General features: G+C 48.6%; 1 protein-coding gene across 1 annotated transcript in view; it reads left to right on the forward strand.

Moving 5' to 3' along the window:
* Positions 1 to 424: 424 nt before the first annotated feature.
* Positions 425 to 16,584, forward strand: part of TNRC6B (trinucleotide repeat containing adaptor 6B) — a 201,421-nt gene continuing 185,261 nt past the window's right edge. The window contains exon 1 of the mRNA XM_038756387.1: positions 425 to 537. The gene's annotated coding sequence lies outside the window, so the exon portion shown is untranslated. The remainder of the gene's footprint in view (positions 538 to 16,584) is intronic.

A 16,584-nucleotide genomic window follows, 5' to 3' on the forward strand; every position in this document is an offset into this window, starting at 1 on the left:
TGCCATTATTATTATTATAGAGTAAGTAAAAAGACAATCCCCCAGTGGTTGCCACAGGGCGCCCGCGGCCGCCATGATGCCCTATCTTCCCCTTCACGACAGGGCGCGGAGGCGGACCCAGTTGGGCGCGGAGGGGGGAGGGGCTGGCCCCGAGTGATTGGCGCAGACGGGGTAGCCAATCACGGCGCGCCCAACGGGACGGACCCGGCCAATGAGGGGCGGCGACGGCAGAGAGGCGGGAGGGGGAAAGATGGGGGATTTGACGGGCGGGGCGCGCGCCCAATGGGAGCGAGGATTCGGCGGCCGCTAGCCAATGAGAGGGGAGCGGGGGCGGGCCCCTGGGTGTTTGTGTTGTGGTGCGGGGAGGGGAGGGGGCGGGAAGGAGGCGGAGGGGAAAGTTTGTTTATTTTGCTTCGAGTTTGTGGGGTTCGTGTCGCTCCCGGAGGTGAAAGGGAGAGGCGCCCCCACGCAGCAACGTCTCTTCCCCACTCCTGCGGCCGGCGGCGGAGACGAGGGGACGGCGCTGAAGCCCCAAGAGTGAGTGAGAGAGAGAGGGAGGGAGGGAGGGCGGCCCCGGCTCTCCCCGGCAGCCGAGCGGGCCAGGCCCCGGGCGGGTGGGCGGGCGGATAGGAGGGCACCGGACCCAACGCCGAGAGCGGGCCGCGCATGCGCGAGGAGGGAGGCCGCGCGCGCGTGCGCACGGAGGGAGAGCGCGCGCCCGCGCGCGGAGAGGGGCGTTGTCTCCCTCAGGAGGCGCGCGCGCGCTCTTTCCCTCGTGTGAGGGAATAATAATGTTGGTATTTCTTAGGCGCTCACTATGTGCCAAGCGCTGTTCTAAGCGCTGGGGTAAATGCAAGGTGATCAGGCTGCCCCACGAGGGGCTCACAGTCTTCATCCCCATTTTGCAGATGGGGGAACTGAGGCCCAGTGAAGTGACTAGCTTATAGTAACGTTGGTATTTGTTAAGCGCTCACTATGTGCAAAGCACTGTTCTAAGCGCCGGGGTAAATACAAGGTGATCAGGCTGTCCCACGAGGGGCTCACAGTCTTCATCCCCATTTTGCAGATGAGGGAACTGAGGCCAAGAGAAGTGCAGTGACTGGCATATAGTAACGTTGGTATTTGTTAAGCGCTCACTATGTGCCAAGCGCTGTTCTAAGCGCTGGGGTAAATGCAAGGTGATCAGGTTGCCCCACGAGGGGCTCAGTCTTCATCCCCATTTTACAGATGAGGGAACTGAGGCCCAGTGAAGTGACTGGCATATAGTAACGTTGGTATTTGTTAAGCGCTCACTATGTGCCAAGCGCTGTTCTAAGCGCTGGGGTAAATACAAGGTGATCAGGCTGTCCCACGAGGGGCCCACAGTCTTCATCCCCATTTTGCAGATGAGGGAACTGAGGCCAAGAGAAATGCAGTGACTGGCATATAGTAACGTTGGTATTTGTTAAGCGCTCACTATGTGCCAAGCGCTGTTCTAAGCGCTGGGGTAAATGCAAGGTGATCAGGCTGCCCCACGAGGGGCTCACAGACTTCATCCCCATTTTACAGATGAGGGAACTGAGGCCTAGTGAAGTGACTGGCATATAATAACGTTGGTATTTGTTAAGCGCTCACCATGTGCAAAGCGCTGTTCGAAGCGCTGGGGTAAATGCAAGGTGATCAGGTTGTCCCACGAGGGGCTCACAGTCTTCATCCCCATTTTGCGGATGAGGGAACTGAGGCCCAGAGAAGTGAAGTGACTGGCATATAATAATGTTGGTATTTGTTAAGCGCTCACTATGTGCAAAGCGCCGTTCTAAGCGCTGGGGTAAATGCAAGGTGATCAGGTTTTCCCACAAGGGGCTCACAGTCTTCATCCCCATTTTGCAGATGAGGGAACTGAGGCCCAGTGAAGTGACTTGCATATAATAACGTTGATATTTGTTAAGTGCTCACTATGTGCAAAGCGCTGCTGTAAGCGCTGGGGTAAATACCAGGTGATCAGGTTGCCCAACGAGGGGCTCACAGTCTTCATCCCCATTTTGCGGATGAGGGAACTGAGGCCCAGTGAAGTGACTGGCATATAATAACGTTGGTATTTGTTAAGCGCGCACTATGTGCCAAACGCTGTTCTAAGCGCCGGGGTAAATGCAAGGTGATCAGGTTGCCCCACGAGGGGCTCACAGTCTTCATCCCCATTTTACAGATGAGGGAACTGAGACCCAGTGAAGTGACTGGCATATAGTAACGGTATTTGTTAAGCGCTCACTATGTGCCAAGCGCTGTTCTAAGCGCTGGGGTAAATGCAAGGTGATCAGGTTGCCCCACGAGGGGCTCACAGTCTTCATCCCCATTTTGTGGATGAGGGAACTGAGGCACAGAGAAGTGAAGTGACTTGCACATAGTAACGTTGGTATTTGTTAAGCGCTTACTCTGTGCAAAGCGCTGCTCTAAGCGCTGGGGTAGTTACAAGGTGATCGGGTTGTCCCACGAGGGGCTCACAGTCTTCATCCCCATTTTGCGGATGAGGGAACTGAGGCCCAGTGAAGTGACTAGCTTATAGTAACGTTGGTATTTGTTAAGTGCTCACTATGTGCCAAGCACTGTTCTAAGCGCTCGGGTAAATGCAAGGTGATCAGGTTGCCCCACGCGAGGCTCACAGTCTTCATCCCCATTTTGCGCATGAGGGAACTGAGGCCCAGTGAAGTGACTGGCATATAGTAACGTTGGTATTTGTTAAGCGCTCACTATGTGCCAAGCGCTGTTCTAAGCGCTGGGGTAAATGCAAGGTGATCAGGTTGTCCCACGAGGGGCTCACAGTCTTCATCCCCATTTTGCGGATGAGGGAACTGAGGCCCAGAGAAGTGAAGTGACTGGCATATAATAATGTTGGTATTTGTTAAGCGCTCACTATGTGCAAAGCGCCGTTCTAAGCGCTGGGGTAAATGCAAGGTGATCAGGTTTTCCCACAAGGGGCTCACAGTCTTCATCCCCATTTTGCAGATGAGGGAACTGAGGCCCAGTGAAGTGACTTGCATATAATAACGTTGATATTTGTTAAGTGCTCACTATGTGCAAAGCGCTGCTGTAAGCGCTGGGGTAAATACCAGGTGATCAGGTTGCCCAACGAGGGGCTCACAGTCTTCATCCCCATTTTGCGGATGAGGGAACTGAGGCCCAGTGAAGTGACTGGCATATAATAACGTTGGTATTTGTTAAGCGCGCACTATGTGCCAAACGCTGTTCTAAGCGCCGGGGTAAATGCAAGGTGATCAGGTTGCCCCACGAGGGGCTCACAGTCTTCATCCCCATTTTACAGATGAGGGAACTGAGACCCAGTGAAGTGACTGGCATATAGTAACGGTATTTGTTAAGCGCTCACTATGTGCCAAGCGCTGTTCTAAGCGCTGGGGTAAATGCAAGGTGATCAGGTTGCCCCACGAGGGGCTCACAGTCTTCATCCCCATTTTGTGGATGAGGGAACTGAGGCACAGAGAAGTGAAGTGACTTGCACATAGTAACGTTGGTATTTGTTAAGCGCTTACTCTGTGCAAAGCGCTGCTCTAAGCGCTGGGGTAGTTACAAGGTGATCGGGTTGTCCCACGAGGGGCTCACAGTCTTCATCCCCATTTTGCGGATGAGGAAACTGAGGCCCAGTGAAGTGACTAGCTTATAGTAACGTTGGTATTTGTTAAGTGCTCACTATGTGCCAAGCGCTGTTCTAAGCGCTCGGGTAAATGCAAGGTGATCAGGCTGTCCCACGAGGGGCCCACAGTCTTCATCCCCATTTTGCGCATGAGGGAACTGAGGCCCAGTGAAGTGACTGGCATATAGTAACGTTGGTATTTGTTAAGCGCTCACTATGTGCCAAGCGCTGTTCTAAGCGCTGGGGTAAATGCAAGGTGATCAGGTTGCCTCACGAGGGGCTCACAGTCTTCATCCCCATTTTGCGGATGAGGGAACTGAGGCCCAGAGAAGTGAAGTGACTTGCATATAATAATGTTGGTATTTGTTAAGCGCTCACTATGTGCAAAGCGCCGTTCTGAGCGCTGGGGTAAATACAAGGTGATCAGGTTGTCCCACGAGGGGCTCACAGTCTTCATCCCCATTTTGCAGATGAGGGAACTGAGGCCCAGAGAAGTGGAGTTGCATATAATAACGTTGGTATTTGTTAAGCGCTCACTATGTGCCAAGCGCTGTTCTAAGCGCTGGGGTAAATACAAGGTGATCAGGTTGTCCCACGAGGGGCTCACAGTCTTCATCCCCATTTTACAGATCAATCAATCAATCGTATTTATTGAGCGCTTACTGTGTGCAGAGCACCGTACTAAGCGCTTGGGAAGTACAAGTTGGCAACACATAGAGACGGTCCCTACCCAACAGTGGGCTCACAGTCTAAAAGGGGGAGACAGAGAACAAAATCAAACATACTAACAAAATAAAATAAATAGAATAGAGATGTACAAGTAAAATAGAGTAATAAATATGTACAAACATATATACAGATGAGGGAACTGAGGCCCAGTGAAGTGACTGGCATATAATAACGTTGGTATTTGTTAAGCCGCTTACTATGTGCAAAGCACTGTTCTAAGTGCTGGGGTAAATACAAGGTGATCAGGTTGTCCCACGAGGGGCTCACAGTCTTCATCCCCATTTTGCGGATGAGGGAACTGAGGCCCAGAGAAGTGAAGTGGCTTGCACATAGTAACGTTGGTATTTGTTAAGCGCTCACTATGTGCCAAGCACTGTTCTAAGCGCTGGGGTAAATGCAAGGTGATCAGGCTGTCCCATGAGGGGCCCACAGTCTTCATCCCCATTTTGCAGATGAGGGAACTGAGGCCCAGAGAAGTGAAGTGACTTGCATATAATAACGTTGGTATTTGTTAAGCGCTCACTATGTGCAAAGCACTGTTCTAAGCGCTGGGGGGATACAAGGTGATCAGGTTGCCGCACGTGGGGCTTACAGTCTTAATCCCCATTTTACAGATGAGGGAACTGAGGCCCAGAGAAGTTAAATGACTTGCCCAAAGTCACACAGCTGACAGTTGGTGGAGCCGGGATTTGAACCCATGACCTCTGACTCCAAAGCCCGGGCTCTTTCCACTGAGCCAAGCTGCTTCTCGTCAAGAGGACACCCAGCTTTCTCCCAAGACCCTCAGGTTTCCTTTGGAGCCCCTGCCAGGCTACCTGGCTGGGCCAGGGGTGAGACTAAAATAATAATAATAATGATGATAGCATTTTTTAAGTGCTTACTATGTGCAAAGCACTGTTCTAAGCGCTGTGGTGAGGTTACAAGGTGATCAGGTTGTCCCACGGGGGCTCACAGTCTTCATCCCCATTTTGCAGATGAGGGAACTGAGGCCCAGAGAAGTGAAGTGACTTGCCCAAAGTCACACAGCTGACAAGTGGCGGAGCTGGGATTTGAACCCACGACCTCTGACTCCAAAGCCCGGGCTCTTTCCACTGAGCCACGCTGCTTCTCTCAAAGTACCCAGAATCCCAAGGGCACCTCAATTTGGCGGGGCCAGAGGGGAACAGAGAGTGGGAAAATGGGAGCCGAGAAAAGAGAGTTCAACGAAGAAGGGAGCAAGGGGAGTAGAGGGAAAAGGAAAAGCAGGTGGGAAAGAGGAGAGAATACTGGCCGTTTGCTACCACCCAGACTCTACTATTCAATAATAATAATAATGATGGCATTTATTAAGCGCTTACTATGTGCAAGGCACTGTTCTAAGCGCTGGGGAGGTTACAAGGTGATCAAGTTGTCCCAAGGGGGCTCACAGTCTTCATCCCCATTTTCCAGATGAGGGAACTGAGGCCCAGAGAAGGGAAGAGACTAGCCCAAAGTCACACAGCTGACAGGTGGCGGAGCCGGGATTTGAACCCATGGCCTCCGACTCCAAAGGCCGTGCTCTTTCCATCGAGCCACGCTGATCACCTCACCTCGCCGATCGGTTGTGGCAGCAACTGTGGTGCCCGATCCAGGATGGACCGAATGAGCAGAAGATAGTGCATATTACTCCCCGCCTCAGAAATCTCCAGTGGCTACCAATCAATCTGCGCATCAGGCAGAAACTCCTCACCCTGGGCTTCAAGGCTGTCCATCCATCCCCTCGCCCCCTCCTACCTCACCTCCCTTCTGTCCTTCTCCAGCCCAGCCCGCACCCTCCGCTCCTCTGCCGCCGCTAATCTCCTCACCGTTAGGCCTCGTTCTCGCCTGTCCCGCCATCGACCCCCGGCCCACGTCCTCCCCCGGGCCCGGAATGCCCTGCTCCCTCTGCCCACCCGCCAAGCTAGCTCTCTTCCTCCCTTCAAGGCCCTACTGAGAGCTCACCTCCTCCAGGAGGCCTTCCCACACTCAGCCCCTTCCTTCCTCTCCCCGTCGTCCCCTTCTCCATCCCCCCATCTTACCTCCTTCCCTTCCCCACAACACCTGTATATATGTTTGTACATATTTATTACTCTATTTATTTTACTTGTACATATCTATTCTATTTATTTTATTTTGTTAGTATGTTTGATTTTGTCTCCCCCTTTTAGACTGTGAGCCCACTGTTGGGTAGGGACTGTCTCTATATGTTGCCAGTTTGTACTTCCCAAGTGCTTAGTACAGTGCTCTGCACACAGTAAGCGCTCAATAAATACGATTGATGATGATGATGATGATGATCCGCCAAGCTAACTCTCTTCCTCCCTTCAAGGCCCTACTGAGAGCTCACCTCCTCCAGGAGGCCTTCCCACACTCAGCCCCTTCCTTCCTCTCCCCCTCGTCCCCCTCTCCATCCCCCCATCTTACCTCCTTCCCTTCCCCACAACACCTGTATATATGTATATATGTTTGTACATATTTATTACTCTATTTATTTTACTTGTACATATCTATTCTATTTATTTTATTTTGTTAGTATGTTTGGTTTTGTCTCCCCCTTTTAGACTGTGAGCCCACTGTTGGGTAGGGACTGTCTCTATATGTTGCCAATTTGTACTTCCCAAGCGCTTAGTACAGTGCTCTGCACACAGTAAGCGCTCAATAAATACGATTGATGATAACGATGATAGCGCTGCAACAGCAGGTTTCCAAACCATGCACGTCCCTCACCCCTAGAGTGCTGACCCAGACTGTCGGTGTGGGGATGGTGGGGAAAGAGGTGAGAGGAATCCCAGCACGAGATCCCCAGGGGCAAGAGGAACACCACTGGTTTGAGAGCTACACTGGATAACCATGGAGAAGCAGCGTGGTTCAGTGGAAAAGAGCATGGGCTTTGGAGTCAGGGTTCATGGGTTCAAATCCTGGCTCCACCAATTGTCAGCTGTGTGACTTTGGACAAGTCACTTCACTTCTCTGTGCCTCAGTTACCTCATCTGTCAAATGGGGATTAAGACTGTGAGCCCCCCATGGGACAACCTGATCACCTTGTATCCTCCCCAGCGCTTAGAACAGTGCTGTGCATATAGTAAGCGCTTAATAAATGACATCAGCATTATTATTATTATTATTATTATGGATGCTGACGGGGGGGCAAGAGGTGAGCTGCCATAGTGGCTCCCGGTTCATCTGAGAGGGGCGGACTAGCTTTGCATCGAACAGAAACTCCTCACCGTTGGCTTTAAAGCAATCACCTTACCCTCATTCACTTCATTCATTCAATCGTATTTATTCATCATCTTCATCATCATCAATCGTATTTATTGAGCGCTTACTATGTGCAGAGCACTGTACTAAGCGCTTGGGAAGTACAAATTGGCAACATAGAGAGACAGTCCCTACCCAACAGTGGGCTCACAGTCTAAAAGAGTGGGCTCACAGTCTACAATTCATTTATTGAGCGCTTACTGTGTGCAGAGCACTGTACTAAGTGCTTGGGAAGTACAAGTCGGCAACATCTAGAGACGGTCCCTACCCAACAGCGGGCTCGCAGTCTAGAAGGGGGAGACAGACAACAAAACAAAACATATTAACTAAGTAAAATAAATGGAATTAATACATACAAGTAAAATAGAGTAATAAATACAAACACATATACATATATGTATATTCATTCATTCATTCATATCTACCTCACTTTGCTGCTCTCCTACTACAACCCAGCCTACTTACTGTCCGTCAGTCTCATATATCTCACCCATCCCTTCCCTCTTAGTATTCGCCAGACAATCATTCTCCCCCTTTCAAAGTTTTGTCCGAGGCCTTTCCTAAGCCCTCATTTCTTCTTCTCCCATTCCCGTTTGCATCGCCCTTTCCCTTGGATTTGCCCCCTTTATTCACCTCTCCCTCAGCCCCACAGCACTCATGCACAAATCCATAATTAATTTATATTAATGTCTGTCTCCCTGTCTAGACTGTAAGCTCGTTGCGGACAGGGAATGTGTCTACCAACTCTGCTTTATTGTTCTGGCCCCAGCTCTTAGTACGGTGCTCTGCACAGAGTAAGCACTCGATAAATGTGATGGATTGTACTTCCCAAGCGCTTAGTAGAGAAGCATTGTAGCTTAGTGGAAAGAGCACAGGCTTTGAGTCAGAGGTCATGGGTTCAAATCCCGGCTCCGCCACTTGTCAGCTGTGTGACTTTGGGCAAGTCACTTAACTTCTCTTGGTTCCCTCATCTGTAAAATGGGGGTTAAGACTGTGAGCCTTACGTGGGACAACCTGATCACCTTTGTATCCCCCCAGTGCTTAGAACAGTGCTTTGCACATAGTAAGCGCTTAACAAATACCATCACTACAGTGCTCTGCACACAGTAAGCGCTCAGTAAATACGATTGATTGATTGATTGATTCACTGTTGGGTGCAGTGTCTTCCTCTACCTCCCTGAAGTTGGCCACACTGTGAGGAGGTGGCCTCGGAAGCTTCCTCTTCCTAGTGATATTTAACTGTGTTGGAGTTTCCCATCTGGAATGATGGATGAGCCTCAGTCCTAGACAGCAAAAGAGAGAGAGAGAGAGAGAGTTATAAATCATTGAATAGTCAGTGATGAGAGTATGAATTCATTTATGAGATTCTCTAGAATCGCAGATCAATGCTATGAAACAAAGAAAATTCTGAATTTTGTCATAGCATATAGCTGCCTCGGGGCTTTGAAGATGGCACGACTGGTGAAGGTTTTATATATTTGGAAAGGTGTGCTAAAAGGATGGAGTGTTACTAGTTATTCCTTCCGTGTTTTTGGCACATAAAGATTGTCCCTAGTTTTACTCTTACCTTCTCTATCCACAGTCCCTAGTCAGTTTTGAATTCTGCATTTTGTTGTTACTTATAATCTTGAAATCTGTGTTATGAGATTCACTCTACATCTCATTACTGTACATGAAGCTCCCCCCCTCAATCCCCCCATCTTACCTCCTTCCCTTCCCCAAAGCACCTGTATATATGTACATATGTTTGTACATATTTATTACTCTATTTTACCTGTACATATCTATTCTATTTATTTTATTTTGTTGGTATGTTTGGCTTTGTTCTCTGTCTCCCCCTTTTAGACTGTGAGCCCACTGTTGGGTAGGGACTGTCTCTATATGTTGCCAACTTGTACTTCCCAAGCGCTTAGTCCAGTGCTCTGCACACAGTAAGCGCTCAATAAATACGATTGATTGATTGATGGAGCTATCTTTTGGTTGCTGTATCGTCTGAGGTTTGCTACAGTGTTAATCTTATTTATTGAGTGCTTACTGTGTGCAGAGCAAGTACCACACAACAGTATAATGGACACATACCCTGCCCACAGTGAGTTTACGGTCCAGGGGACGGCAGACATAAATAAATTATGGGTAAGTACATAAGTGGCTAAGTGGCATGGGGTTGGTAAGAGGGCTAAATAAAGGGAACATGTCAGGGTGATGCAGAAGGGAGCAGGAGTGAAGGAAATGAGGCCTTAGGGAAGGCCTCTTGAAGGAGATGTGCCTTAAATAAGGTTTTGAACGGGGGCAATCTCAATCAATCAATCAGTCGTATTTATTGAGCGCTTACTGTGTGCAGAGCACTGTACTAAGCGCTTGGAAAGTACAAGTTGGCAGAGTAATTGTGAGCTATGAAGAGGGACAGTGTTCCAAGCCAGAAGCAGGATGTAGGCAAGAGGTTGGAGGTGAGAGAGATGAGAAAGATGCACAGTGAGTAGTTTGGCTTTAAAGGAGCGAAGCATGCCGGCTGGTTTTTAGTTTTTAGTTTGGTTTTTCGGACAGTAGCGAGGTGAGGTAGGAGAGGACTAGATGAGTGAGTTCTTTAAAGCCAGTGGTGAGGAGTTTCTGTTTGATGTGGAAGTGGATGGGCAACCCCTGGAGGTTCTTGAGGAGTGGGGAAACATGGCCTGAACGTTTTTGTAGGAAATTGGTGTGGGCAGCGGAGTGAAGTATGTACTTGAGTGGGGAGAGACATGAGGCATGGAGGTCAGCAAGGAGGTTGATGCAGTAAACAAGGTGGAGCCCCCTCTTTCCTCTCCCCCTCCCCATCCCCCCCGCCCTACCTCCTTCCCCTCCCCACAGCACCTGTATATATGTTTGTACAGATTAATTGCTCTATTTTACTTGTACATATTTACTATTCTATTTATTTTGTTAATGATGTGCATCTAGCTTTACTTCTGTTTATTCTGCCGGCTTGACACCCGTCCACATAATAATAATAATGGCATTTGTTAAGCGCTTACTATGTGCAGAGCACTGTTCTAAGCGCTGGGGGTGGATACAGGGTGATCAAGTTGTCCCACATGGGGCTCACAGTCTTAATCCCCATTTTACAGATGAGGTAACTGAGGCTCAGAGAAGTTAAGTGACTTGCCCAAGGTCACACAGCAGACATGTGGCGGAGCCGGGATTCAAACCCATGACCTCTGACTCCAAAAGCCGTGCTCTTCTCCACTGAGCCACGCTGCTCCACCTGTTTTGTTTTGTTGTCTGTCTCCCCCCTCTAGACTGTGAGCCCGTTGTTGGGTAGGGACCGTCTCTATATGTTGCCAAGTTGTACTTCCCAAGCGCTTAGGGCAGTGCTGTGCACACAGTAAGCGCTCAATAAATACGACTGAATGAATAAGTGCTCTGATAACTGTTTTAGAAGACAAGTGCAGTATCTGGGGTGAATTCCGACTTCCTAGCTGGGTAGACGGTCAGACAGCACAGTTGCTCTGTGGCTATTCAGTTGGTTATGAAGCTTGAGGCCACATCGCGTGCTCCGTCTCCCAGTGGACCCACTGAATATCTCAGTTGTTTCAACTTGTCTGTCCTCGATCATGGCTGTCTAACAGAATTCACCCCTGAACCATCCAGGATCCCTTCTCAGAGTCGCACCTGGAAAGTTTCCAGGACGGGACGGAGAGTCGAGCAGAGGCATATCCATTCCATTCCTAGCTTGGGGCAGCGGCTAGTGAGTGGAAGACAGTCTACTACAAGTTAAAACTCCCCTGCAGCGTGGGGGAGAGTCGAGGGTGAGACTTAAGTTTACTGCGATGAAGGAGGTAATGGTAACCACGGCTGTATTTTCCCAAGAAAACTCTATGGAGTTTGCAGATGGAGGTGGGGCATTCCGGGAGAGATGGGTCCATAGTGCCGCTATGGGTCGGACACGACTGTGAGACTGTGAGCCCACTGTTGGGTAGGGACTGTCTCTATGTGTTGCCAATTTGTATTTCCCAAGCGCTTAGTACAGTGCTCTGCACATAGTAAGCGCTCAATAAATACGATTGATGATGATGATGACTCGCCAGCTTAAGACGACAACAGCAGCCATCCAGGAGTGGGGTCATCGAGGGAGCGATCACATACTGGAACCCGAGCCCTGGTTCCTCTGTGGACCACCCCCTTCTTCTCAACACGCTATCTGACCTTGGCTTCACAGACTCCGTCCTCTCCTGGTTCTCCTCTTACCTCTCCGGTCGTTCTTTCTCAGTCTCTTTTGCAGGCTCCTCCTCCCCCTCCCATTCTCTCACTGTGGGGGTTCCCCAAGGTTCAGTGCTTGGTCCCCTTCTGTTCTCGATCTACACTCACTCCCTTGGTGACCTCATTCGCGCCCACGGCTTCAACTATCATCTCTACGGTGATGACACCCAGATCTACATCTCTGCCCCTGCTCTCTCCCCCTCTCTCCAGGCTCGCATTTCCTCCTGCCTTCAGGACATCTCCATTTGGATGTCTGCCCGCCACCTAAAGCTCAACATGCCCAAGACTGAACTCCTTGTCTCCCCCCCCAAACCCTGCCCTCTCCCTGACTTTTCCATCTCTGTTGACGGTACTACCGTCCTTCCCGTGTCACAAGCCCGCAATCTTGGTGTCATCCTCGACTCCGCTCTCTCATTCACCCCTCACATCCAAGCCGTCACCAAAACCTGCCGGTCTCAGCTCCGCAACATTGCCAGGATCCGCCCTCTCCTCTCCATCCCAACCGCTACCCTGCTCATTCAAGCTCTCATCCTATCCCGTCTGGACTACTGCATCAGCCTTCTCTCTGATCTCCCATCCTCGTGTCTCTCTCCACTTCAATCCATACTTCATGCTGCTGCCCGGATTATCTTTGTCCAGAACGCTCTGGGCATATCACTCCCCTCCTCAAAAATCTCCAGTGGCTACCAATCAATCTGCGCATCAGGCAGAAACTCCTCACCCTGGGCTTCAAGGCTGTCCATCACCTCGCCCCCTCCTACCTCCCCTCCCTTCTCTCCTTCTCCAGCCCGGCCCGCACCCTCCACTCCTCCACCGCTGATCTCCTCACCGTACCTCGCTCTCGCCTGTCCCGCCATCGACCCCCGGCCCACGTCATCCCCTGGGCCTGGAATGCCCTCCCTCTGCCCATCCGCCAAGCTAGCTCTCTTCCTCCCTTCAAGGCCCTGCTGAGAGCTCACCTCCTCCAGGAGTCCTTCCCAGACTGAGCCCCTTCCTTCCTCTCCCCCTCGTCCCCCTCTCCATCCCCCCATCTTACCTCCCTCCCTTCCCCACAGCACCTGTATATATGTATATATGTTTGTACATATTTTTTGACTCTATTTATTTATTTGATTTATTTGTACATATCTATTCTATTTATTTTATTTTGTTAGTATGTTTGGTCTCTGTCTCCCCCTTTTAGACTGTGAGCCCACTGTTGGGTAGGGACTGTCTCTATATGTTGCCAATTTGTACTTCCCAAGCGCTTAGTACAGTGCTCTGCACATAGTAAGCGCTCAATAAATACGATTGATGATGATGATGATGATGGCTGTCCCCCGTATTCCTCTAGATTGTAAACCAGCCGCGGGCCGGGATTGTGCCGGCTTATTGTTTTATCGTACTCTCCCGAGCATTTAGTACAGCACTTTGCAGACAGTAAGTGCTTAATAAATGTGATTGAATTTTCTCCCTACTGGCCTCGAATCTAGAGCCTGCCCTCCTGGAGAGCCGTGGTTGGGTGGAGTAGTGGAAAGATACCCCCCGAAAGATCCATCTCAGGGGTATAGCGTCTCTCCTCTCGCCCTCCTTCAGTGAAAGGATTCAAAACCTGCAAGTTCCTCACCCATTCGAAAAGTCTTGAGATCACTCCTGGGCCACAGCAAAGAAGAAAGGGCTAGAATCTTTATCAACTTAATCTGGTTTTCCCTGTTTCGCAGTTTCCTTTACAACTCTCTTGATTAGTTCTGCTTTTTGGTAATTATAGCCTTTAATCGACAGGCGTAATGCGATTTAAATTTGATTGAAAGTTTGATTCCCCCTGTCAGTTTGGAATTCAGAGGAGGAGGAATTGGAATACGTGCTGACTAAACCAGGTACTATTCTTTTGATAATATAGGAAGGGTTAGATTACACCATGGCAAAGATATTACTCTATTACTCTATTTATTTATTTTACTTGTACATATCTATTCTATTTATTTTATTTTGTTAGTATGTTTGATTTTGTTCTCTGTCTCCGCCTTTTAGACTGTGAGCCCACTGTTGGGTAGGGACTGTCTCTATATGTTGCCAACTTGTACTTCCCAAGCGCTTAGTCCAGTGCTCTGCACACAGTAAGCGCTCAATAAATACGATTGATTGATTGATAAGCATGCAATATTAATATTCTGGAGTTTGCCGTCGAAGCGATCGGTAGTACTTGTAAGGCAGAAAAGCTCCACTGAAGAGAAACTCCATATAGTTCAGGGAGTGATTCCTCCATTCAGAACCTTGGTTCATTTTCAATTTTATGTTCTAATACAAGGCCTCGGTTGGCATATCATTTTCCAATTGAAGTCCGTAAATTGTAGGTTAAGATTTTAAATGATAAGATTAGGCTGCGATAGAAAGAAATTCCACTTCAAGTATATCTGCGGGAGCGGAAAGCGCAGTAAGTGGCCATTGGAGACTTCCATTCATTCATTCAGTTGTATTTATTGAGCGCTTACTGTCCACAAAGCACTGTACTAAAGGCTTGGGAGAGTACAATATAACAATAGACAGACACATTTCCTGCCCACATTGAGACTTCCTGACTACTACTTCTAATAATAATAATAATGATGGCATTTATTAAGCGCTTACTATGTGCAAAGCACTGTTCTAAGTGCTGGGGAGGTTACTAGAGGTTATGCTGGCTGTTCCATGGCCAGTGTAGTAGTGGAAGTAGAGGTCGTAGAAGCAGTAGTAGTGGTATCTGTGTTGGTGGTGATAGCAACAGCAGCATTTATTGAGTACCACTTATTATTATTATTATTATTACCCACTTTTTGCCCTGCTTGGGAAGCACAGAATCGCCAAATGACATGTTCCTCACCCACAAGGATCTTATACTCTAAAGGAGGAAACACCAATAAATCTATCGGTGGTATTTATCGAGCACTTACTACGTGCAGAGCAGTCAGTTGTATATGTTGAGTGCTTACTGTGTGCAGGGCATTGTACTGAACATTTGGGAGAGTACTGTATAGCACCAAACAGACCCATTTCCTGCCCACAATGATCTTATAGTCAAGGGGGGAAGACAGGCATTAATGTAAATAAAGTAATGACAGATATGTACATAAGTGCTGTGGGGCTGGGAGAGGGAAAGAAGAATAAAGGGAGCAAGTCAGGGTGACGCAGAAGGGAGCTGAAGAAGAATAAGAAGAATAGTGGCATTTATTAAGCGCTTACTATGTGCAAAGCACTGTTCTAAGCGCTGGGGGTGTTACAAGGTGATCAAGTTGTCCCACGGGGGGCTCACAGTCTTCATCCCCATTTTACAGATGAGGTAACTGAGGCCCAGAGAAGTGAAGTGACTTGCCCAAAGTCCCCCAGCTGGCAATGGGCAGAGCTGGGATTTGAACCCGTAACCTCTGACTCCAAAGCCTGTGCTCTTTCCACTGAACCACGCTGCTTCTCAAGTTGAAGAAAAGGAAAAGTGGTTAGTCAAGGAAGGCCTCTTGGAGGAGTTGTACTACGCACATGGAAGAGTACAGTACAGCAGAATTGGCAGACACGCTCATACGTGCTCATACGTGTATTTACGTATTTTTAAAATACCCATACTCATACATACATACTTAAGGGTCTTTACAACTGAAGAGGTCAAAATATATAAATTGAATGGATTGTACCTCCAGAGCTTAAGGGACAAAGGGAGGCTAAATAATTGGTCAGGAGAGACTCACACATAGCTGTCCTTGAAGATGTTGTTACTGAAGGGTGGTTACTCTCTGCGAATGTGGTTATGGTTGAGAAAACCAATTCATGACAAAGTGTCCCTTCCACGTTGTGCCCACACAAAAACCATCCGGTTTGAGGCTGCAGTCATTATTTTCAGTGTCTTGTGTTATTTCTGAGTTTGTCTTTTGAATTTTGTGTGACAAGCTTTTGTCCAAAAAATTCCTGGTCCCAACTGGTCTCCGTGTTCCATTTGTTTCCCAGGAGTTTATGCTGATTTTTTGTAAGTTTGTTGTTGTGTCTTCCCTATATCATTCTAACCGCCTCACTTGAATTCACCACACTCTGATTGTTTGAGTGTCCTGTTTTTTTTTTTTATAGTGGTGTATTTTAAACACTTTGTGTCTAGCACTTTTCTAAACTCTAGGTCAGATACAGTTTAATCAGGTTGAACACAGTCCCTGTCCCACATGGGGCTCACAGTCTAAGTAGGAGGGAGACCAGGTTTTGAGTCCCCATCTTACAGATGAGGAAACTGAGGCCCAGAGAAGTTCAGTGACACAGCAAGCAAGTGGCAGAGCCAAGATTAGAACCCAGGTCCTCTGACTCCCAGGTTGCTCTGCTTCCTGCTGTCAGTCATTCTGCACTGTCGGTCCTCCGGATGATCTGTAGGGTTGATGAGCATCGTTTCATCGTTGCTGATCAACTGACTTTATCCCCTAACTTTGCTTGATGGTGATCATTGTTTAGATATTTAATCTCCTTATGGTCTTTAAACTTCCCTCTCTTGCCTATTCCCTGGAGTGAGTGTGAAAGCTTCCACTCAGAGAACTGGTGTGGCCACACAGATCAACCCTCAACCCTTCAGCTGGAAATGAAAAATAATTAAAGGGAACATGGCCTTTTGTCACCTTCTATGGCATTACTTAACAGGGCTGGAGAAACACCAGAGAAGGGCGACCAAAATGAATGGGAGAGTGAAGAAGCTGCCATATCATCATCATCATCACCATTAATCGTATTTATTGAGTGCTTACTGTGTGCAGAGCACT

This window comes from Tachyglossus aculeatus, chromosome 14 (genome assembly GCF_015852505.1).
Source record: "Tachyglossus aculeatus isolate mTacAcu1 chromosome 14, mTacAcu1.pri, whole genome shotgun sequence".
In the NCBI taxonomy this organism is placed as follows: domain Eukaryota; kingdom Metazoa; phylum Chordata; class Mammalia; order Monotremata; family Tachyglossidae; genus Tachyglossus; species Tachyglossus aculeatus.